Below are 23,246 nucleotides of genomic sequence, written 5' to 3'. Positions count from 1 at the left end.
CAGTTAACGCTCGTAGCCGATCGCTGTTGAGTCCTACATTCGGATCTTGTCTATTCTAATCCCAATTGACCGTAGTTATGCAAAAATGGTCCAACTCATATGAAATATGTTTCGAGGAAAATGAAGTTAAAAATTTGATAGATAATTTAGAAAGTATAGACAACACTAAGATTCTTTGTTATTGTTTAAGAAAACAAGCAAAGTCAATTTTCTTTTCTTTGAAAGCACTTATCATTAATAAGCTTAACCCTAAAAAAGATGCAACTATAAAAAAATAGCATAATTATTAGAAAAAAACAAAAACTGTTTTTAATTAAATTTAGACACCCATAAGACTCGGATCTCTCTTATTTTATGTAAAAAGATCTACACAGGCTACTTAAACTTGCTAACAAAAGCTTTTACGTAGAAAGACTTACACAGGTTACTTAAACTTGCTAACAAAAACTAAAAAATCGTAATTTTGGTTGGATCATACTTGCATAAGTATGGTCAATTGTCTTTTATTTTCATCCAAAATTTTAATAATATACGCCGAATGCGGCGTTGCGCACGTCGTACTCACGTTGTTGATTCAGATCGCATTGAAATTGCATAGAATTGCAAACAACGATCGTGTATGTACAGGCCGGCACACGTACACACACGTACTGTGGAAAGTTTACGTGCGTGTCGGAGATTGGTCAACCGCAGGAATTTGATTAGTGCATAGTACCGACTTTAATTACGCAGATGTTTAAATTGATTTTCCTTCGTGTCACGTGTAGCACCCGCGGATTCATGACCGTTCTCGGCCAAATTAATAAACTGTCCGCGGTGCGCGCGCGTGTATCACTAAATCCACGTTATCCGACTAAAGACAAGTTTTATATATTAAAATAAATTATTAGAATATTATTTTATATATTAGAATAAACAATTGCTTTTACGAAAGGCTAACAAAGTAAACCTACCCAAAAAGTATACTCCGGTTTCTTCCTAATTTGGCACAAATGTAAAAGTAAAAAAAAATATTTAGGTCATATTTTTTCATTGTGGCCCATTTTGAGTTTCACGAACAGCTTTTTAATGTTAGAATTTTAATCGATAAAATATATCTTTTTTTGCCTCGACTTTTCGACGCCGTTTTACAACGTTACGAGGAGCAATGAAAGTAAACGAAAGCGAGGTTGGAACGCGTATTGTAAGAGCCATCAATTTTCGCGTCGATAAAACTCTGGACGGAGACTATTTCAGGAGAGGATGACGGGTATTTTAAAAAAGCTTAGAGGGGAGACGAGTTTCGATTCAAAAGGCCACGTTGATTAACGCGCGTTCATTCTCAAGGCCGTCTTGTAGCGCGTCGCGAATTATGAGCGTCGCAGAATGCCTCACCTAGGGTTAAAAAATTTGCCCGCGGCGACCTGGAAAGACGGGATCAAGGGTGGCGACTATTCGACGGCTCGAAGTTAAAATGGCGCCAGGCAGGTCAATCTACGCGTTAAAAGTGGGTCAGTTCACTATGGCACGCCGCCAATGCTCTCACGTGTGAAACCTCCCACGCTCACCGTCGTCACCCTTCGCCGACGACTACCCCCGTTTTTCTTTCCCTCCTTGAATTACTCTCCGGTCCGCGTGCGTACAGCCGCACGATGACGTGCACGCACGCGACACACGCACGGCGAAATATGCCGACATACACGTGTGCACACTGATCTTAATTCGGCTTATCGATCAGAAGCCAAACCGAGAGGCCCGCGAGGAAATCCACTCGCGATTAGAAAGATTAATCGTTATTAGGACAAAATGCTGGATAAATTATCGGGCTCTCAGATGCGCGATTAAATATAGACAAGAAAAACCAATAAGAGCCCACGCAAAATGTCGATTGCGTGGAACACACGATTTTCCTTCGCACTACATCCACATTGAGAGAAGAAATATCTAAAAAATAAAAAGTATTTATTCAATAGGTATTGATATATAACGCACACATATTTATTCTTAAATCTGAATTCCTTTTATTGTTAAATATAGAATAAGTTTTATATATTAAAATAAATTATTAGAATATTATTTTATATATTAGAATAAACAATTTTTACGAAAGGCTAAGTAAACCTACCCAAAAAGTACACTCCGATTTCTTTCTAATTTGGCACAAATGTAAAAGTATTCATATTTTTTTATTGTGGCCCATTTTGAGTTTCACGGGCAGTTTATAGCTTTTTAATGTTTTCACTCCTATCATGAACAAGTACAACAAAAATGCATAAGAAATATGAAATATAATACAGATAGAAATTGAATACAAGATATAGTTAAATAATTTTAAGAAAAAATTCTACCATAAAAAACTATAATAAGTGTAACAGCTCTGCAAATCAAAGCTAGAATAACAATACTATTTATGGACATAAAGAACCAAATCACTGTTGTTATGTATTATTGTAAGCACATAATAACAGCAAATTGGCTCTTTATATCCATAACTATTGTTATTATAAGTTTAACAAAATCGACATAGCTGAGATACGAATCATTCTAAATTTCTTTAGCTGAGATTCCATCCGAAATATTTTAAGTCTGTGCTAAACTAGTCAAAAATGGTTCGAATCTCGGCCAAACTGAGAAATTATTTGAATAAATAGTTTTTTAAAACTTTTTACATGTTTCGTTTAAACATTTTATTATTTATAGAAATAATTTTACATATTTAACTTTATACTTATAATTAATATATAAATAATAGCGAACTAAAAATGCCTATATCTGTATTCAATTTTATTTCTTATGCATTTTTGTTGCACTTGTTGATGATAAAAGTGAGAACATTAAAAAACTATAAACTGCCCGTGAAACTCAAAATGGGCCAAAATTTAAAAAATATGACCTAAATATTTTTTGTACTTCTATATTTGTGCCAAGTTAGAAAGAAATCGGAGTATAACTTTTGGGTAGGTTTACTTGTAAGATTTTAAGAAAGCTTATATTTTCTTATTTGAAAAATACTTTATATTGGCGTAAGTAAATATGTTATTATAATGTCCTCTGAAAAAATATATTTTTAATTTCTTGGATATATTTTTTTCTTGGATATAGTTTTTTTTTCTCTCTTTCTCACATACATGAATGGCACAAGTGAAGAAATGGGGCGTTCAGTGCTTCATGTTTTGATTTACTTATTGATATAACGTGCTTTGTAATCGATATCTTGCATCTCTTATTGACTTCTCTGATCTATAATGTGAGTGGAAAAATACAGTGGAGTGGATATTAATAACATGTTTATTTGAATTTAAATTCTTTGATTTAAGTAGAATAAACAATTATTACTTCATCAAAAGCAAGTTTGTTTTAAGAAAATACATATTTTTTTCGTTTAAAAGATCTTTTTTCTCAATATAAAAATATGTACATTAGTACATATAGTGAATATGTTATTAGTACCCAACAAACACACAGATATTTCTTATCTTTTAGCTATTTTTCTCTCTCAGTGTGCATTTGATCGTTATTAAGACATTATCGAGATATCGACATCTTAACTCTTTGGAGCACAATCGTTTCATCATGGGTCACCTATTAGAATCAAATTATAGTAATCTCGCATTCAATCTGCTCAATCTATGAATAGTGATGCACTCCGGTTTCTTGTGTTACTCGTAATATTTGCTTCAGTATTTGCGCGCGGTTTTGGTAAAAATAGGAAAATAGAAGAAGAATTAATTTCAAGAGGAAAAATGATCTCTTAGATTGTCATTCTAGACAATTCTATGTTACATGAATATTTTATTAGAATCCGAATTTTGAAGATCCTGTGTTTCAAAGTGAAGATAAGGGGTGGATTACATCAGTAGGTGTAATTTCACGCTTTAAGCGAGAGAAACTCGCAGCGTTGCGTGGCTTGAATCGCTTATACAGGAGCGGGTTCTAGGCACATTTAATATTTTATGCCCGTGATTGATGCATCGCAAGGTGCTCTTTGTGATTGATGAAATCTCGCGCAGTTTACCGCAGAAGATCGGGGGCTGGCCCGATTGAAGGGCGACAGATCGCACCTCGAAATTCCAGACTATGATGCGTTAACGGTGGAGTTTTTTTATATAACGTTTCCTGTGTGTCGTTTTCATGCACCTCGGTCACTGTCTGATACGGTACGGACGTATAACGGTATGTATGAATACATCCGCTTCCAGCTCACGAGAGAGATAATATTTTTTCGGCCCGATTCGCGAAGATAGACGCAGACGTCGAGTTTATCGGAAAGTCGATGCGGTCTTTTACGACGAATCGGCACGCGAACAGATACAGTTCCCGTTACAGTATCGATTTGTTTTGACGACGAGCCACAGACTCGATTTCCTGCCTCTGCATCATGCAGCACGTCTTTTTTCTTCCTCACGGTTATGCTAATTAAGCTTTTTCGATATGATCTTTCTGTGTATAGATCGTCTTTTGACGAGGAACAATAACGGAAAGATAAATTGAAAGGCGGCGTCACACTGAAAACGTTGGCGTATCCGCCTCAGCGAATTTTCCGACTTTTATTGAAAGTCGCGAAAATACGATTTATACCTGTAAGGTAAAAGTACCAATGCCCAGACATGTATCTAATTGTGGACGCTCGTCTTGTTTTGGTCTCTAAATACAAATATTTAAACTTGTAACATAAAATATATGTATTGAGTATGTAAATATATTCTATGTTGAAAGTTTAAATATTCGTATTTAAAGACTAAAACAATAAGGATGTCCAGAATTAGGTACGTGTCCGGGAATTGGTATCTTTATCTTATTTATTTATTTATCCAAGGAACATTTTAATAGAGGGAGAGAGCGACAGGAATGCGCTTACTCGACTCGAATATATCGGCCAAAGTCTTATTTTTCGGTAAAGTCTTCCATTCACTCGAAATTGACATGGGAGCCCGCCGGTGGTTCAATTTTCCAATTTTTCCCCTTCGCCGCGCTCTCATGCCCCGGGAGAATTTTGCGGGCTGAATTGACAAACGAGGCGGAAATTCGGAGAGCCTTACGCGTATAGCTATTTGCCGAGAAGTTTCATTCGCGCGAGTTACGATTCCTCGGAGAACGGACATTCCGGGATCGGAAACGAGCGGCGAACAGGCAGTTCACGATCGTTCCGTGCTTATGTTCCGCCTGACATATGCGTATTAACTCTGCGACTACGGCCGACTGCGGGAACTAACCTAACCTAACCGAAACTTCCCTCTGAAGATGAGAGCTGTCATCCTTGTATCGAGAGAATTCGCGATTATCTCGCGTTACCCGAGATATTAACCGTGTCATTGCGGAGGGTTGATTTGCTCACGGAAAATTAGAGGAACTTCCGAGCGGATAAGACAATTTGCGATCGTTATTGAAACTTAATTTTACTCCACGAACGTCTCGAGCGACCAAGAAGGCGAGCCGAGTTGTCTTTTAAACAAGTCCCCGTAATAGACGTGAGAAGTTCAGGAACACGCGATTCGTCCTCGCCTTCCTCCGTCACGCCTTGAACCTTCACCAGAAACCTGCGTCTAATATATAATCTTATTCTTAGAGGAGATACTCTCTCTTATCTATAGCCTCAAGAAGATTCTCCTAAAGCCAAAAGAAAAATATTCTAAACACAATATTCTTAATGTTAGAGGAATTTCATCTTTTATTTACAGTACACGTTTTATGTTCTCAGTAGAAATTTCTTCTGGGGGAAGAGAGCATTAAATAAACACATGTAAAAAGACTGATGAAATTTGACCAAAGTGAGAGAAATATAGGCCATTAAGGGCCATTCGCGGTTGTCGCGTTACAAAATGAAATTTTATACTATGACAGGATAATAATGTTTGATAATAGTGTGTGTAAGAACCGGTTGTTCCAACTTCTTTAATTTAAATTAAATGATAGTTAAATCATATGTCTGTCTAAATTGAAGGAAAAGTAAAGACAGACGTATGATTTAACTATCAGTTAACTTACCAAGAAGCTGGAACAACCGATACTTAAACGTACGTGACCAAATTCCTGGCATGTATGCGGCGAATCAGCTTTCCACGTCAAATTGACCCTTTATATTAATCATTATTAATATTATACTCATTCTCCATCTCAAATAATTGTTTAATTTCTTTTGAATACAAGAAATACAACTTCAATCACTTATTCCTCTTTATTCGAAAGGGGAAAACAATTAGAGTAATATCTAATAGATTTTTTATTATAATAGTTCACTTCAATACAATAAGAATGATAGTTTTTTTCGGATATTAGAATATTTTTCTTTTGCTTCTTAAAGAGGCCTCCTCTTGAGACCACGTGTAAAAATATTCGTGTAAAAATATTTTTAATGATAAGATTTTTTTTAGGTATTTACATGGCCTTAAGAGGATTCTTTAAAAAGCAAAAGGAAAATATTATAAGCACAAAATTGTTTCTTTTAAGTAGAAGGGAAACGCTCTTTTGATAAAAGTTTTCGCTTAGGATATGCAATTAGAATAGAGAAATCTCTATTAGATCTTATCTATTAATCTTATCTTAGAATATAGAGAAATCTCCTCTTGAGACCAAATATAAGAGAACTCCACTCAAAATAAGATTATATTTTTTAGGTTTTACATATGGCCTCAAGGGAATTCTTCTTGTAAATCGAAAGGAAAATATTCTAATACAACATCATTTATCTTTATTAGGAGAGGAACGCTCTTTTGGTAGAAATGTTTGCTCACAACGTGGAATTGTAGGAAACAGCATCTTGCCTCGAGAGATCCTTTTTTGGGCTTTAGATTACTTTCCTTTTGGTTTTAGAGGAATTCTTTTGAGACTATGTATGTGACTATGGTAACTACCGAGTTCTGACATTCTACGCGTTCAACTAACTACGCGTTCTGACATTCTTATTAGGGCAAAAAAAGAAAGAGAGGGAAAGAGATAAAATTTCAATTGAACCAGCTTCGGAGTCAAGCAATCCGCAGATAAAAAGATATAAAATCTCATTCTTTGCGAAACTTTTTCATATATATGGTAGTGACTATTTTTGAGACTATGTATGCATATGAGAGAATATCCGCCGATAACAAGATTATATTTGTTTAGATGTGCGATGGTTGTTTATTCTCATATTCGCGATGAAACAAGCAAATTAAGAATAAAGGGGCAGAAGGGGAGAAAAAGCTGGACGTGTAGCACTCAATCTCCATCGGCGTGTTAACATTGAGGCCACTCATACATTTACGTCGGCGCGATAATTACGTTTTCCAGGATTTGACGTTTATAGCTGAATGTTAAAGCGAAAGCTGCCACCTCTTCAAAAGTTCAAGCGTAATATCACCGATACGCGCGGCATATACGGGAACATAGTAAATTAACCATGTCGCAAGAAGGGGGCTGAGCGCTGCGGGGGAAGGGAGCAGGAGGGGGAGAGGAGAGAAGTGAGTTCCACACGAGAGCGTCGGGGAAACACGGTCAACATTTAATTCGCGAACAGTGGCACGATAGGGGCGCTCGCGACCGCAAAGAGAGGAGAAATCGATCCCCGTGGGATAGAAATAACGAGCTTCATTTAGCGACGTCGAGTTCCTAATCGCGCGGCGCGAATCATCGCGGTCCAATGACGACGGACGGCATACGTTTCATTCGTACATTCGTACGATAAATTCCCGTTTGTCCGCGGTTTGTCCGTGTCATCGGGGAAACCGACTCGCCCTCGCTGGCAAGGCGCATAATCATGCTAATTGCAGAAAAAGTACAATCGACTCCTTCGCGAGATCGCGTGCGTGCGTGCGCGCGCGCGTGTTGATATCGCGGCATCGTCCTCGTCGTCGTCGCGACACGCAATTCTTCTCGGGCTTCTTGATTACGGCCCTTTTTGCCGGACAAGTCTGTCGCCGGTTGCGATGCAAAAATCTGGACTTTGCCGAGCTCACGCAGTTTTTTTTGCGAACTTCACCGAACCGAAAGCACGATCGGCGTGTCGAAAGTAATTCGCAAGCACGCGCGCGGAAGAATCACTCACGGTTTCCCTTTCACCCAGAAAGATACAATCTCCCCCTCTCAGCGGAATATTTTTATAATGGGCCTCAAAAAATTCTCCTTAAATAAAAAAAAATTCTAAAATCGTTCCTTTTCATTAAAAGAATGGTTTCCCGACAAAAGTTTTCGTTTAGAGTATGGAAGATTTAGGAAATAGCACCTTGCAACTATACCTGAAAAAAAATATAATCTTTAGCGGAATTCTCTTATATACATGGCCTCAAAAGGATTCTTCAAAAAGCAAAATATTGTAACACTTAATATAACACAATATTCTTCAAAAAGAAAAATATTGTAACACTTAAAAAGAAAAATTTTAAGTGCAAAGTGTTATTCCTCGCAATTTCATATCCTAATAAAAACGTTTGTCGGAAGAGTACTTTTCTTTTAATTAAGTGCGCTGTTTCGAAATCTATTAGATATTATTCTTGTGTTTCCTTTAAAATAAGAGTATATTTGAATGAATTAAAGATCTCTTGAGGTCAAAAGAATTCTACTAATAATAAGATTATATTTATAAGATTATATTCTCTCTCTCTCTCTCTCTCTCTCTCTCTCTCTCTCTCTCTCTCTCTCTCTCTCTCTCATTAGAAGAAGTATATTCTAAAAATTTTCGCTCAAAGTATGGGATTACAGGAAATAATACTTTGTAACTGGAGTTCTTTTTTGTGCGTTAGAGTATTTTTCTTTCAGTTTTAGAAAAGTCTTTTTCATATATGAGAAAGTTTCGCAAAGAATGAGATTTTATATCTTTTTATCTGCGGATTGCTTGACTCCGAAGCTGGTTCAATTGAAATTTTATCTCTTTCTCTCTCTTTCTTTTTTTGCCCTAATAAGAATGTCAGAACGCGTAGTTAGTTGAACGCGTAGAATGTCAGAACACCTCGGTAATTTGTAAATTAAAAATCATCGGAGATTCGTAGGACAAACCAAATTAAAGCGAAGCTAAAGATGAATAACGGAGCTTTATTTTTCGCCTGAGTTCGAGGCGAGCTCGATAGAGTATTCTCATCGAGCTTCAGCAGTTGCAAAGCTACTTAAAAGCGAATATTGCAAAATTGTCAGGAAAAATCGAGTTTAATTAAAGGAGTACGACGGGCAAAAAGGGACGCTCGGGGAAGAAACTCGTGGAGCATTCTTGTGAAGTAAAATTAAAACGTCGTCCTTTTAGCGCCGTTACCGTAAACGACCATTTCACTCGTGAATTAATTATTCAAACACAAGGTATGCAAATATATAACCAGAAGTGTCCAGATATAACAAGATGGCAGAGGGCGGTGTTGAAAGTTAAATAATTATAATTGACGGTGCTCCCTCTCTCTCTCTTTCTCTCGCGTTAGATTTCATTCATTCGCAAAATTTGCTCTGAATTTGGTATTTGTGGATTTGTGACGTCCCGCGCGATCTCTATCACCTTTGAATACTCGTGTCTGGAATTTGTTCGGGCGAAAGAGAGCAGCAGGTGGAAATGGGGAAAATCTGCTCGTTCCTTTTTCCCGTCATCATATCGTTAGCGTGGAATTAGGGCACTCAGTTAATTGCTGGGCGCGTCGCGTTTATTAATTGGACGCCATGCGAGCTATTTCAACTTCTGTCCCGATAACGGCGGTGTACATCACAATTTCCTTCGAATGATTACAACCCAAAGACGAGATAAAGCCGATGAGCCTGTGGAGTTTAACGAGCATGCAGTTAGCTCGGTAGACATCGTTGAAGGATATCGTAATCCTGGAGCGACACGCTCTTAATCATGTGATAACCATGGATAAGCTTGTTATTGCCAACGCGTTAAACTCCACATCTCCGTTAGTTGCGTCCGCAATAACATTGCTTTCCTTTCACGATTTAAATAAAGCATTGACACAAACACAATCAAAAATATATAATTTCACTCTTAGCGAAATCCTCTTATGTGTTATGGCCTCAAAAGAATTCTTCTACATTGAGAAAGAATGCTTAGTACCTGCAACTATAATCACATAGAGGATAATTACTATAAATTATAGTCAAGAAAACAATTTCTTAATTAAATTCTACTTTAATGTTAGTGCTAATAAACTTATATATGTTACTACTTGTTATCATTGTACAAAAAATATGATTGGGACTAAAGATAACTATAATTTTAATTAAATTAATCATTATTTTTCTCTCAGTATGAAATCAAAAAGAAAATATTCTACATCCAAAAAGGAAGTTTAAATTTTGCACCAATATATGTACTGGATCTTATTTGTCCTTCTTTACTTGTTTGATTTCTAATGAGCCTATCAAAAATGATTTCAAGAAAAAAAACTCTCGTTGCTATTTCCTGTCATTCTCTCTTCAAATCAAATATAAAAGGATTCCGCTAAGGATGAGATTATATATTATTTATTCTGTTGCTAATAAAAGCGCGATTAGTTTGCTTTCTTTATTTTAAGCTATTTTCAACAAAGAATATTTTCTTGATAATATATAATCTTAAAATATATCTTACTATATCTTAATATGTAATCTTAAAATATACTCTTAAAATATACTCTTAAAATAAAATATACTTCTAAAATATAATCTTATATACTCGTCACAAATTTTAGAAAAACTCATCATTTACAAGAAGAATTGATTCTCTGTACAAAATTGTCGAGAAAAAAGTTGTTTTAACTCTATGTAGTGAAAAAACCGAATTTTTGTTTTAATTTAATATTCTCATTTGAAATGCTAAACTTACTAGGATTCAGCATATATTTGAATGAATTTGGTGAAAATTTATGAAGATTTATACTATAAACTTGCGAAATAGTTGTAATAAGTAAATTTATTTCGACGCAATATATACTTTCCTCTGTGCGCTTTGCGAAGATGCGGGCATACTTTATGAAAATTTGCTTAATGAAAAGACAAAGTGGCTATCGGGCTAAATCTTGGAGAGCTGCACTCTTTAGAAGAATTAATGTAATCGGATGAACGTTGGAACAGCAGAAAATCGAGGCATGGCGAATCGGGTCAAACGCGATTATCACTGGTATGTTTACAGCAACTTTGAAACTTGGTTTCTTCTGTCGCGAAGTCGCGGAATCGTCTTTTTACACGTCGCGAATTCCGCCGACAAGCAGACAGTGTATTTCCTCGCGAAGGAGAAACTCTCGCGGAATCTTCTCACTTTTCAGAAAGCGCCGTGCAACAGATAGTTACGGGCGATGCGTCGCACGACAAGTATCCGATTTCTTCTCGGAGATGCGGGTGCAGATTGATGCTCGTGTGAACTCAGACCGACTATCGGACGCGGCCGCGCTCGCGAATTCACTCGGCGACCGCAGCGCGAAATTAATTTCGCTCGCGTCGAAAGATTAAAACAACAGCGGCGGAGTGCAACTTCACTCGGCGCTGTATCCCGGCGTTGAATTGCCGAACTTTCGTGAGTGGATTAAACGTGCTTCACGTTCGTTACGCAAGTACAAAGCATGGCGGAGCGCGACGGAGGCGTGTCACGTGCAAAAATTCCCAGGGATATTCTTGTACTTTTTGCAGGGTCAGAGCGAGATAAAGCGTATTTGTTACGTGCATATCTCGAGAATTATTTCGATCCGAGCTTCGCGTCGTCCTCGTAAATGAATGTCACTAAATTAAAACTTCGAGGGGATGCTGGAAACTTTACTGACAGAATAGTGACATTTTTCTACAAAGTTCACGTCATATTGATTATATAGAATTAAGTGCTTTTATGTAATAAAAGTACGTGCAAAAATAAATAGGAGCGTTGCTCCATATGCGACAAAAACGAAAAGAGATTTTATGTGTAAAATCTCAAGTTGTCAGCTTAATATTTGCCCCGTCTAAAAGTTCCACAGCTTATACATATCGACAGTGTGGATGCTCCAAAAATTTTGAAGAACATTGCTGTACTTTCGCATCTGAATTCAGAAGTTTAAGAGTATCGGAAAAGTTTATAGAAAGATTTCTACACATGCGTGGTTAGGTTTTCCGCTGAATGTAGTAAGACAAAGTAACACACATTTACATAAATTCGATATATATGAAACTTGAAGAGAGTAGCGCGATTGTGTTAGTGATGATTGTCTCTGCGTTATCGACATTGTTCGAGTTCGTCATCGACTTCATCCCCTTAACAAGTGAGCGCAGCACTGACGAAATTCCAAGTCGATCCTTTCATCGCGGAAACATCGCGGAAGAAAAATGATCGGATTTCGATTTATTTTTCATTAGTCATCTCTATGACGCCATGAAAGGAAATTTGTTCATTCGTTATACTTCCCACACGGTTAATCTACTTTGCGCTACTTTGTCGGAGGTGTATATCACTTGTTTCTACACGCTTCAGTTGTATTTGTATATTTAAGCTTGCGTGGTGGCTGGTCGTAAGATAACTAATCGGCCGGAACGGTTGGTAGACGTAGCAATAAAAATATAATTAGCGAAATTATAGATAGTTCGCTGTACTCGCGAGAAACTCGCGCACTTGGACGATACGGCACGCCCATAGAGGCGAAAAAAGATTTGCCGTCAGGACATTTTCAAGTGAAAATGTGCCTACTAATAGGAAACTTTCTTGACAAAAGTAAACCGCTTACGGAAACCCCAAAAACTCTAAGGAATATAATATAATGTTGACTCAATACTCCTACATACACGAGACCGTGTCTACAAGAGTAAAGTGTTCTTAATGAGTTGCTCCTATCACATTGTATCGTTATATAGCTTGATTTATTTGCTCTCGATATATGTTGGTCGGATATATGTAATTGTGATTGAAACAATCAACTTTTTAAGAGAACTTTATTCTTGTAGATACGGTCTCGTGTATTTCTTTTAGCTTGTCTGGACATCTTATTTTGCGAACCAAAAAATCGTAATCGACATATATCGAAAGCAAATAAATCAAGCTACATAAAAATACAATTGTGATGAGAGCAATCTATTTTTTAAGAGCACTTTATTCTTGTAGCCACGGTCTTGTGTATTTCTTTTGGCTCGTCTAGACATCTTATTTCGCGAGTAAAAAAATCACGACCAACATACATCGTATACATGTATATCGAGAGCAAATAAATCAAGCTATATAACGATACAGTTGTAATGAGAACAATCCACTTTATAAGAGTACTTTACTTTTATTAAGCTATCTACTCGTTTGTAATTTTTTTGGCTGTAACTAACAATTTTGTTTCTATAGCAAAGAATAGCAAAAATTTAGCAAAAAATTCATGGTATTCGACTTTTGTTGCGATGTATATAAATGCTATTTCTAAAAATGGTTAGATAGCTTAATATCTAGCCGCTCATATTTTTTTTACGACAGCAAAAAATTGTTTCCTCCAGCAAAAAAAGCAAATAATTAACAAATAATTACCACATATTGCTTTTTATGTTTTGATGATTTGGCTCAGGCAGCTTAAGATTTATATAAGGTTCTAATAAATGTAAAATCATCTTTCCGCGGAATAAGGTTCAAATAACGTAAACGTGTAAGTATGAAATACTTTGATTTTTGTATTTACGTTGAAGTGAACATTTACCACTAATCTATGTTAAAAATCAATAAAAAAACTTGGTTCGGATTTGTGATGCAAAGTCAGTTTTATGTTTTTGATGGGCACAAAGCGCTTGAAAGAAAAACGAGGTGATATTGGGAACTTTCTATCTAGCATATATTCTATCTAGCAAATATTTTTTGCCGTAATGTCAAAGTTCAAATAATTAATAAATTAACTTCAGTGTAGCAATGACATTAATCGTCTTTATTCCAATAATTTAGTTGTTATATAACTCAATTTTAGCTCGTGTGAATAATTATTTTCCTGCGTGTAAATACAGGAATATTGAAAAATTACTTTATACTTTTTAAAACATTTGGAGTTTCTGAAGGCGGTTTATGTTTGCTAAAAAAGTTTTTTATTTTATTCTTTTCAATTATTTATAAAAGTTTGTTTTCAAAGCTAAAAAGTTCTTTTTTTTTTAAGTTTCGGTTAAATGCAGCGAACACTCGAGTCGAAATTTAAAATCTACTGCAATTTCGAAAATGCTAACGTAATCTTTTAATACTGCTTGTGCTATCACGATATGTTAAAGTTCTAGAAAAACAGAAATTTTTGTTTTGGTTTGTGTGTTTATATCGCGTTGGTTTTTTCATTAGACGCTTTTTATTTCTCAACGTTTTTCATAGCTTATAATATTTTGCTATAACGATCGGTTATAAAAAAGTGTGCGAGAGTATTAGAACATAATTTGCAAGAAATATAAATATATAATTAAAACATTGGGGATCTTCGTTAAAATTGATCTTTGTGTTTTGCTAATTTTCCAGGTGTTTCCATCCGAGTCGGTAACCGACACGCATACCACGGATTACGTGTATCGACGTGTTATCTATTGCTCCTCTACACAAACAAAAAATTCGGAACTTCCAAAGGTGCGTTCCGTTTCACGCTCGCAACATCCATGAACAACAAAGATAGAGTGACGCTCGCGAGCGTTGCGAGTGTGTAATGGAACACGCTTCAAGCGCTCACGCTTAAGTTTGTGTATTTACCTTTGTGCCTCAAGGACTTTTCCGGATGTTCCCATTCAGTTCCGGCCCGGCGAGCGACGCGCACACACACGACGGACTATGTGTATCGGTTATCTGTCATTCCTCTCGCGTGATTGAACTGTTTCGTTCTTTGAGACACTTAATTAGTCCCTCGTTGGCATCGCGTTATTTAACACGGCTATCTTTGATCGAATCGCGTCAGTGTTAGTGCAAGTGTCTGTGTTAGTGCCTCGACGGAGCAGCCAGGATCGAGGACGCCGGGACGCGGGCAGCGACACATCATATATATTTTCAAGGTATGCCGAATCATTTATTAAGTCCCCGTTTTTGACGGACGTTTGACGAGAATACAGAAATACCCGAGTCGAAATTTAGGCCGGCATTCACAGTCACATTATTAAACAAGTAATAATAGCTTCGGGAATCTCTAATTATTTGTTGACACACATACATTTATTGCATTATTTCATACGAGAAATTTATGATCCAGACAGCCGAATAACGGTCCGTGAACACGAATCTGTAACTGTGCTCTCAATCAGAGATCTGAAATTATTTGCAACTGTGAATACCGGCCTCTCTTCAAATATAATATAAATTTCATAAGTGTTGATTTTCATGTCTAATAATGCTTTTTTGGCCGCGATCTTATTGACATTAGCTAATATGAGCCTTTTTAAACTTCTGTTTAGCTTTTAGTATTGTATTGAATCTAAATTTAAATCGCTATTGATAATTATTGGACATTATTAGACATAATAACATAACTGTTATTTTTATCTTTCCAGCTCCATATCAGCTCTTTTAAGAGCTAAAAATCTCATCAAAACTTCCATTAACTCTCGGTCTGTTTCGTGCATCAATTTAAGAATAGTTAATATTTCAATTGTGTCTTACTAGAAAAAAATTAAAAACATTGAGGATTAAATAACAACGGAACAACATTCTGATTAGAAAATAGAGACTTGAAATAATAAGAAAAATGTTGGTCTTTTTTACTTATCATGTATAAGTAAAAACAGTTACAGATTCTTTTTTACTTATACATGAAGAGAAAAGTAGTATTGTCTACAAAGCAAACCGCATTAGCGGAAAACGAGGAAGCAGACGGAGAGTAAAAAAAGAGAAAGAAAAAAAGAGAAAAGAAAAATTAGGAAGAGATGAGATTAAGCCTTGTTCTTTCATCCAATTATCCATATACCCCTAATCTTTACTAAATAATTATTTAATAAATTGAATAAGTTAGTTACAAATTTAATAAATTAATTATAGCTTAACATCTGCTTATCCATATAAATTTCATTCGAACATAGCCACACTTCGCCAATTGCCAGTCACGTGTGTATATTTGTCAATTAATGAATTAACGTGTATGTTGATACTATGCCTTGTTTACTGTCAATTATAGTACGCCTGTAACAATGACGTACGTCTATATCGAGCAATTATCAAGCGATAGTGATTGCGACAGTTTATTTTCGGCCCATTGAAAAATATCCTTTGAAGACAACATTGTGAATGGCAATTGGCTTTTGCGCATCGAATGCACACGATTCTCTCAACATTTACTTCGCGGAGGAAGATGCATTGGGGAAGTTAGGTAGGCACTTAAGGTAAGTACCAAGGCAGATGCTGAGGACGCCGCTTGTAATTTTTCATCTTTTGCCTTTGCTCTTAGTTGAAAAATCCCCAAATAACTCACTGCACTTGCGACACGCGTTGTTCCCTCTTTCGAATAAAGCTACACCTCGTTGACATTAGGGAGGTTAGGTAGGCACTTAAGGTAGGTACCAAGGCAGATGCTGAGGATGCCACTTGTAATTTATCTTTTGATTTTGTTCTTAGTTGAAAAATCCCCGAATAACTCGCTGCACTTCCGACACGCGTTGTTCCCTTATTCAAATATAACCACACCTCGTTGACTTTCAATCGCATGTGTGTACATTTGTCAATTAACGTAATATAAAATAAAACCACACTCTTCGCCCATGATTGATCGAACAATTATCGAACGACAGTCATTGTGGCAATTCATTTTCAGTCCATAGCAAGACATTTTTTTGAATATGCAATATGCTGTAATAATATAATTTCTTTAATTTCTGCTACTTTTCTGACTCTTTCGTTATAGACCTCAGTTTTAGTATTTCCCGTGTTTAGCTTTGCTCTACTAAAGATTTTCCAGCCGGGTAAGGTGACTATCGCGAATGGCAGTGAATGAGTGTTGGTTTTGTGCATTCGATGCATCCGGGCGCTTAATTTTTCCGATATTCTCTCCACGGAGCGAAGGAACGGCTTTGATCATATCACGCGTCTCTAGACTTTGTCATTTTACTCGAAAATACGTCGGAATGACGTATCCTCAGATGAACGTCGGATCTCAAATCTTCGTTATCGAATCGCGGCTGTCCGCATTCAGAAAAAAACATGGTGATGGCAACTGTATAGATGATATACGAATTATATATGTAGAATTAGTGTATGAATTATATATGGATATAGTGTATGAATTATATATGTATACATTAAACTATATATACACATATTAAAATTTTATACATAAAACTCGTAAAGTTGTCACCTATATAATTGCTATCATCATGTCTTTCTCTGAGTGATCCGCAGTTTCTAAATTTACATGATTAAAATAAAATAAATAATTTGATTCAAGTAAAATAAAGTTGAAATAATCGTGCGAGTATTGAGTTATTAAAAAATAATGAAAAGAAAAAAAAAATAGTTCGAATATTAAATAATTCTTGAACGAGTTCGAGCTTCTTCAAAATGGAGAGAACGACAGTAAACAACCAACTGCATCAAGGTAAGCCAATACATCTCGGGATTCTTCATTGACTCTTCAAGTTCGACGGAATTTGCAGCGTCAATGTGGAATCAAAATTTCGACTCGGGTAAACGTTCTCGACAAATTCTCTTTTGAGTCTCCGCATGAAGAAAACGGCGATAACTTACGATTTGTAGCATCAAAGGAGGGAGAGGAGACAGAGAGTAGTCGGTATAAACTCCATATTTCGAGATTCTTCACTGACCTACAAATCTAACGATATTCGTAAGTTTAACGTAGAATCTAAATTCCGACTTGAATAAACAGTCACTGTGAAATACTGCATTATTTTATGTTACTATTATTTCATCAGAAATCATTCATTTAGAAATTATCCAATTATCTATTTACAAGTTAACCAATTATTAATGTCCAACTAGGAGACATGAAAGAAATTCCTTTCTCTCTCTTTCTCTGTCTCCTCTCTCTCTCCCGTTCTGGATGCTAGCTAAACAGTCATTATGTGTGATTATGACATATTCATCTCATAATTATTCACAACGTACACATCGTTCCCGTGACGTTACTGAACACGACATGGAGTAATTAATAATGGGCTATACTCTGGTCGCACATCTAGTGTCCAATATATTCGCGTCCGATTTCAAGTTTTGCTTATTCCGTAATTTTATTTCAGCTGGAAATTAGACAACTCTTTCTCATATTAATTTGATTGAAACTTGTCTCAAGTGTGATAAAGACAAACAAGATAAATTTAAGTTCAGAGTTAAATGTGGGTTTTTCAGTTGAATCGCGATTACAAACGTAAGATATGTTATATGATTCAACCGAAAATCTCAAATCGCACTGCGAATTAAAATCTGAGTATCTCACATGGAAGGAATTTCAAGCGACAGCTATTAACATGGGCCTATGTGTGTATTCGCTAAACGTGCGGTTACAATACAGACCGATCAATTCATTGCGATCACAATAATGTTAATTGCGCGGTGTCCTGCAGCGTATTTCTGAAATTAAACAATAAAGGGTTCATCGAGATAATAAACGAGTTGAACGTTGACTGCTGGGAATTAGATCGCGTTTTAACGAAGTAGCTTTAATATCGAAATTATGCATCCACAATGTGTCTAGCATAACAAATATGTATATGCAAAAGTGCAATAAAAACTAATCGATATGGGCCTATAGATATATCGATTTAATTATCGTGCATTTTACGGAAGCGTTGATTAACTAAAGTTGCGGGTAATTAGCCGCCGCCGTATTCTCTGTAATATGGAGCAACATGAATAATTGAAATATCCGGCATGCAAATGAGGCAAAAACGAAAGCTCGGCAACAAGCCGAACGGAGTAAATGGGTGAATAGGATAAATGAGAGAATTTATATTTTCTGAATCATGTATCAAATCTTCATAATAACGATTCTGATGTTGTTCAAATTTTCAAGTTTATCAATAAAATCTCAGTCGGAGAAAATGTTGGAATAAAAATCACGTTAAAATTACATTTCTTTTCACAATGTTTTTTGTGCGAAACTGGATCATACCGAAATTGACTGTAATTATGCACGAATGATCCAACTCACAAATTTATGATTTTTAATTTTTTGTTAACAATAGGCAGTCTAAACATCTATTAAAAACAAAAAAGATCTAAGCTTTATGGACACCTAAAATTAATCAAAAAGTAGTTTTTATTTTCTATTAGTTACGCCATTTTTACTAATTGCGTCTTTTTTATTCATTTTTTTTTTAAATTAAACTTACCAGTGAATATAATTTCATAAAAAAAAGTAAAAAAAAAGCCAAGTGCACGCGCGTTAGCATTACTCTATTGAAAAATACAAGCCAGTTTTATATATTCTCTACAAAAAAAATGATATCAAGTGGTTACATTTGCAAAGTGCGAATGATTAATCATTTCTTAATTTTATAAACATATATGGTTTTGATTATATGATATATTTATAAATTAAATATGTTATTTAATAATATATTAGTAATATATTATTAAATAAAAAATAAAATAATAAGAGAAATACAATAATATTAAAAAAATTATAATAACTTATACAAAAAGCCCTTGGCGTGCCTTTTTTATAGACAAACGTTCTCTTATTTTAATGATACCTATACAGCAGTTAATATCAATACAAAAATCAATATACTTATATTATTGGTATATTTAATAATATATTATTAAATAAAAAATAAAATAATAAGAGAAATACAATAATATTAAAAAAATTATAATAACTTATACAAAAAGCCCTTGGCGTGCCTTTTTTATAGACAAACGTTCTCTTATTTTAATGATACCTATACAGCAGTTAATATCAATACAAAAATCAATATACTTATATTATTGGTATATTTAATAATATATTATTAAATAAAAAATAAAATAAGTAGAGAAGTACAATAATGTTAAAAAAAAATTATAATAACTTATACAAAAAGCCCTTGGCGTGCCTTTTTTATAGACAAACGTTCTCTTATTTTAATGATACCTATACAGCAGTTAATATCAATACAAAAATCAATATACTTATATTATTGGTATATTTAATAATATATTATTAAATAAAAAATAAAATAAGTAGAGAAGTACAATAATGTTAAAAAAAAATTATAATAACTTACACTAAAAAGTACTTGGCGAGGCCTTTTTTTAAATATTATATCGATATTCAATATAATATTTTGATAGTGATTACAATAAGAGAACCGTTTGCCTATAAGAAAAGGCACGCCAAGTATATCCCCAAGAGTATCCCCAAGAATATCCCCAAGAGTATCCCCAAGAGTATCCTCAAGAGTATCCTCAAGAGTATCCCCAAGAGTATCCCCAAGAGTATCCCCAAGAGTATCCCCAAGAATATCCCCAAGAGTATCCCCAAGAGTATCCTCAAGAGTATCCTCAAGAGTATCCCCAAGAGTATCCCCAAGAGTATCCCCAAGAGTATCCCCAAGAATATCCCCAAGAGTATCCCCAAGAGTATCCTCAAGAGTATCCTCAAGAGTATCCCCAAGAGTATCCCCAAGAGTATCCCCAAGAGTATCCCCAAGAATATCCCCAAGAGTATCCCCAAGAGTATCCTCAAGAGTATCCTCAAGAGTATCCCCAAGAGTATCCCCAAGAGTATCCCCAAGAGTATCCCCAAGAATATCCCCAAGAGTATCCCCAAGAGTATCCTCAAGAGTATCCTCAAGAGTATCCCCAAGAGTATCCCCAAGAGTATCCCCAAGAGTATCCCCAAGAGTATCCTCAAGAGTATCCCCAAGAGTATCCTCAAGAGTATCCTCAAGAGTATCCCCAAGAGTATCCCCAAGAGTATCGCAAAGAATATTCCAAAGAGTATCGCAAAGAGTATCACACTTCGCAACTTTTAAAACTATTATATACATTAAAAATGTAACCTCGTTATAACCCCATTCTCGTACGCACGAACTGTCACTCGACTCTGCCGCAATGACAGTTACAAGTCGATAAATCGGTAATCGCAACACTCTCGCCATCCCGCCATCTAACGGAGAAGATATGTGATGGAGAATTTCTGTGGTGAGGAGACGTTTCTCACGCGTAAATTCACGATTTCAGACTTTGAGCTAAGATAGCTCAGTTTCTGGAGCATATAGAGCAAAAATAAAGGCAGTTTTATGATATAATATAAACCCAAGAAATCGACTAAGTCCCTCCAGAACTTCGTCAATTCAACCGTTATAGCCGAAACGAAAATCTAGCCTACATTCAACTAAAGCCGTCGCGTAATTATACGGTAGGCCGCCAATGCTTCGCGCTTGCACTTGGCTTCGCGACACTACCGTGTCGCTTGATTAAAAAGTAGAAAATTGACTATGCTTGAATTCTTGAACAGTTATGAAGAACCTTAGTGCTATTTATACCCATATAGCACAAATCCAATATACTTTTCTTAAAGAGTTCCAAAAGAGTTCCCAAGTCCTCCAGAACACTTTTAAAATTCTTTAAGAAGTCTTTTAGAGATCTAAATAGAGAGTCTTTTATGCTATATGGATACTTTCTAAATTATGTATCAAATCTTCATCTTCATTTTTTTCGAAATATATTCTATATGGGTTGGACCATTCTTGCATAACTACAATCAATTGTAGTATTATAGAAAATTATACAGAATAAAAAATTGTACACATAAATTATATATTCCATGGTATTATAATATTCTGAAAAATAATTATTATAGAAATAATAAATTGAATTTAATAACGATTTGAATGGAATCTGATATATGATATGAAAACTATTCAAGTAATTGCAATCATTTTGCAATAAAAAGTTAAACATGCATTTTTAAATAATGTGTAGCAATTTCGGTCATAGTTGTATATGTTATAAAAAATTTTGTGGTCATTTTTACTACAATATTTTCTCCGTGAATAAGAAATCTAAGAGACGACGCGTTGCAACTATTATTACTATATATATATATATATATATATATATATATATATATATATATATATATATATATATATATATATATATATATATATATATATATATATATATATATATATATATATATATATATATATATATATATATATATATATATATATAAGCTTATTGAGTTTTCAAGCATAAGGCCGAGTAACACGTGCAACCATAGCTGGTATTATGACAGTTCACTTCCGCGACCCAATTCCATCTAACAAAATCGCGCGATCACGCCTCGCCACGCTGAAAATATTACAATTCGCTGGGCATATCGATGATACAAACGCGGGACGCGCAGGTTGTCCAATTTTGAAACACGTGGGATTGTGCACGTTATCAAGAAAGTTGGGTGCACGTGAATCCGCAGTGCAGACTGCAGTAACCTTACGTCTGTTGCAACTCGGGAGGGGGGGGTTCGTTCACCTCGCTGTTATGCGGACTGATGAGAGAAAACGGATCGCATGGGATTTCGTCTGAGGGTGGAAACACGGGTAACTGTGGTCGTCTCGGTAAGCTCAACGGCGAGGAATCGAACGTTTCACACGGTGCGTGATACAGACGTCGTGCGATAATTCGTCTTTTCGAGTAAATCGCCGATGCGAAAGTCATTCTATCGCGTGTCAATGGCGTGCAAGTCGCGTTACCGGTCGATACGCTCCTTCACTCTCTCTTTCTTTCTTTCTCTGTCTCGTTCTCGCGAAACACTCCGGTCTCCGGTGAAATACGAATACGCAACGCGAATGCGGTTGACCGGGATTGCTTCGCCGCAGTCCGCGCCAAAATCTCCACACGTAAGAAAGCTCTACACACGCTGTCTCGGAAGAGCAGCATGGCCCGGGGCGTGTTCTAATTACGTTGTAATCCTGGATAAAAGACTCTCCAACATGTGTAATTCTCCAAAGGAGACGTCCGTCGTAATTAAGTGCCGTCGAGTACCGGCTCGTACACGTACCACGTGGTATTTGTGTGTGTCTCGTGTGTATGTATCGCGTCTTTTGTGTCGACATCGGTCGGCAGCCATGTGCACGCGCGCGCGCTGAAAATAGATCTCTAGAAAATAGAAAGCACGGACGGGATAGAGAGTCGCTGATAAAATCTTTTTTATCCGCCTCCGCGAGCGGAAGTAAAAACTGCTCGCGCCTTTTGCGATAAAAGGCGCGCACCTGGCTCGACTTCCGTGACGGGCGCCCTCGGCGAAAGCGAAGGGTGCTCGGGCCTTGTCGAAAGTATCGTCTCTCGCTTCGGTTTCTTTATTGCTTTTTATCGGTACTTTTAGTTTCGACGTCGATCGGATATCGGTAATGCCGGAAGGCAGCGGAGAAGGCGGAAGGGAAGACAGAGAGAGAGAGAAAGAAAGATATGTATATATATATATATATATATATATATATATATATATATATATATATATATATATATA

General features: G+C 35.9%; 2 protein-coding genes across 3 annotated transcripts in view; one reads left to right on the top strand and one right to left on the bottom strand.

The window, feature by feature from the left end:
• LOC116848428 overlaps positions 1-23,246 on the bottom strand; it is a 78,857-nt gene that overhangs the window by 26,884 nt on the left and 28,727 nt on the right. The window lies entirely within an intron of this gene.
• LOC116848431 overlaps positions 14,728-23,246 on the top strand; it is a 230,144-nt gene continuing 221,625 nt past the window's right edge. The window contains exon 1 of the mRNA XM_032824521.1: positions 14,728-14,841. The gene's annotated coding sequence lies outside the window, so the exon portion shown is untranslated. The remainder of the gene's footprint in view (positions 14,842-23,246) is intronic.

This window comes from Odontomachus brunneus, unplaced genomic scaffold (genome assembly GCF_010583005.1).
Source record: "Odontomachus brunneus isolate Ranch 3 - 2012 unplaced genomic scaffold, Obru_v1 Obru_scaffold_095, whole genome shotgun sequence".
Classification (NCBI taxonomy): Eukaryota; Metazoa; Arthropoda; class Insecta; order Hymenoptera; family Formicidae; genus Odontomachus; species Odontomachus brunneus.
Note: the sequence above shows the minus strand (reverse complement) of the source record. Positions and strands in the feature narration are given on the sequence as shown.